The following is a 2,990-nucleotide window of genomic DNA, read 5'->3' as shown; positions in this document are numbered from 1 at the left end:
CATGATGAAACTCTGTTTCTACTAAAAACAGAAAAATTAGCCAGGCGTGGTGGCAGGTGCCTGTAATCCCAGCAACTCTGGAGGCTGAGGCAGGAGAATCGCTTGAACCTGGGAGACGGAGGTTGCAGTGAACTGATATCACGCCACTGTACTCCAGCCTGGGCAATGGAGTGAGACGCTGTCTCAAAAACAAACAACAACAACAAAACCTCATGTATCTTTTGGATAACATGAAAACCCCACACTTATACCCCCTTCCCTGACCCAGAGATTCTTAGGGGTGTCTGAGAATCACTGAATTTGTTGCACAATTTTGACAGCTGAGATTTAGTGTAATCGTTGTTGAGGCTTGTAATACAAAAAGCAAAAGTTTCTTTGTCTCTTTTTCTTGTCAAATACAGATTATAATACTGTAACCCTGAATATGCATACGTCTATTCAACAGTTACCCTCACCCAGGTGTTCCCCACACGCACTCCTGGTTGCTGAGCGTTGCTTTGGTGCATGTTGAAGATCCCGGTAACTTCGAGCTCTCTTTATTCTGAATTGCGTGTCTACCAAAGGGAGTGACCTGGGTTCCAGTGAAGTGGTTTCCACTGCACCTGCTCCTTTCACTTCCTCCCCTGCCCCGTCCTCCCCTTGCTCACCTCTTTCAATTTCTCCTTAGCCTGCCTTGCCTGTAGCAGGGGAAGAATGGTGAGAATAGAGAGAATCCAGTCCTGAGCATGGTGGACCCAGATTCTGGGCAGGGTACCTGTGCCATGCCCTTATTCCACGCATTGGCTTGTGTAGGGAAGTGAGCACTGAGGAGAGACAGGTGTGTTCACTCTGCCCAGGTGAGCTCTGGGATGGGGCTCCCTAGGAGGGATCGTAGGGAGGGACGTCCAAGCTACTATTCAGCATTGGCCAGTTGGGCTTCAGAGACATCCCGACATCTTTGCCTTGTCCTGTGGTCTCCACAGAAACAGTGTTGGGGCTCCCCCGAGTTGCTGCAATTCCACAAGTGGGGAGCTCCCGTCACATCTCTCTGGTTCCTCAGCCAACCCTCCTCTCCAGCTGCCGGGGCCCCATCCGCCTGACGCTTGGACCGTGCTGCATGTTTCTCAGCTTCTGTCCACCTCTCCCATCTGGCTGTCAGTGTGTGTGTGGCGTTGTCAGTTATGGCAGGGTTTCTGGGTCACGTGGTCCGTGCTGTTTGAGCCATCCTCAGCTAGGGCCTGTGCCATGTCTCTAGGGGAAGGGGCTGGTATGAGGCCTGGAGAACTTTCAGGGCTGTCTTGCATGGGGGAGTGTCTACAAGGTTTAGGAGCCGGGATAAAGGTAGTTCCTGCAGAGCCTGGACAGCTACAGCTCACTCTGGGGGGCCATCGAGAACTACCTGAGAGGTCTCCTCCCCATCATTTGCTCAGGATACCTGTTAGTCAGGGTTCTCCAGAGAAGCAGAACAAATTCCTTTACTGTGTGGGGTGTGGTGAGCCCCCTACCTGATGGGGAGGCGAGCAGGCTGGAGACCTGGGGAGAAGCTGCAGGCCAGTCCCGAGGCCGCCTGCTGGCAGAACTCCCTCTTGCTCTGGGGAGGTCAGTCTTTGTTCCATTCATGTCCCCTCCTCATTGTGGAAGACGATCTGCTTTACCAATTTAAATATTTATCTCATAGTCCACCAATTTAAATATTTATCGCATCCGAAAACAACCTTACAGAAACATCCAGAATACTGTTTGTCCAACTGCCCAGGAACCATGGCCCAGGCATAACATCAACCATTACAAGGCATTTCTCAGGTTTGCATGTTCTCTGGCGTCTGACCCCAAAGCCACATTCTCCTTGTCCTCAAGGATGGGTTTCTGGCCCTTAGCAACTTTGAGACAGATTTGAGGCATTTGAGGTTCCTTGGAAGGGCCAGTCATGCCCTGGTACTCTGTGTCCTGGGGGCCCTGGTGCTGAGCATGGTCATCAGGCTGCACACTCAATGACGGCAGCACCCTCACCAACCTCACATAAAGCAGGAATATTTAGCCCGGTCTCAAGGGTTTGTGTGGGGAAGGAAATGATGGGGAGCTGGGTGGGACTTTTCACATGGGGAAGCATTGGGCTCACATTCTGGATTACGATGATCCCATCCTTTTTCAGAGAGCATTTTCTCTCTTTGCTTATTGCCAGGGTCTGGTCCTGGGGAAGCAGTTTGGCGATATGGTGAGAAGGCACAGGGGCTCCCCCAGAAGCAAGGACAGAGAGAGCACAGCTGTACTTATTCAGGTGTGCTCAGCAGGCTGGGATGTCTGCCGCCTGGGGCTCCTGCGCCTTTCTCTTTGATGTGACCTCTACCTCTCCCTCACCATCCAGGCTGTCCTGGGGCAAACTCCAGGTGGTCACCTTTAGCTGTGTCTCTGGGCAGACAAGTCTAGACAAGACACCACTTTCTCCTCCACTCCTGTTTCCTGAGTGTACCTAGGGAATACACCAGGTCCTCCCCCCAGACACCTGCTCCATTAGTGACTGGTGGCCGTCTTCACACTTGCGGTGAGCAAGGAAGTGGTACCAGTTGGGATCCTTCTTCTCAAGCCAAACCTAGCTGAGAAGGCTGAAGCAGGCACTGCAGCCGGTCCTGTGGACTTGAACTGCTCCGCTGCTGCAGGCGTGTCCTGCCAGGTGGAACAAAAGCAAGAACACACTTCACATGCACAGTGCACACTAGAACGCTATTTAATTCTGAGGGGAATTGGACGACCCTTGACTCCCTCCTCCCTCTGACTTACATGTTAATTTTCTAGATCTCATGGACTTTTAAAATAAAGTTTACATTTTATATTTTACAATTTGTATTGAAGAATCAATTGCATAGAGTGAAAAGCACCAATCTTGGGAGTTCAGCCAGGTATGTTTTGGCGAGTGTTCACCTGTATGATGCCAGTCCGCACTGTGGCATGGAGCATTCCCGTCCAGCCCCAGACTACACCTTCCCTTCCCTGCCTCCTCTCCTGATCCGCTG

This window comes from Mandrillus leucophaeus, unplaced genomic scaffold (genome assembly GCF_000951045.1).
Source record: "Mandrillus leucophaeus isolate KB7577 unplaced genomic scaffold, Mleu.le_1.0 Scaffold495, whole genome shotgun sequence".
Classification (NCBI taxonomy): domain Eukaryota; kingdom Metazoa; phylum Chordata; class Mammalia; order Primates; family Cercopithecidae; genus Mandrillus; species Mandrillus leucophaeus.
Note: the sequence above shows the minus strand (reverse complement) of the source record.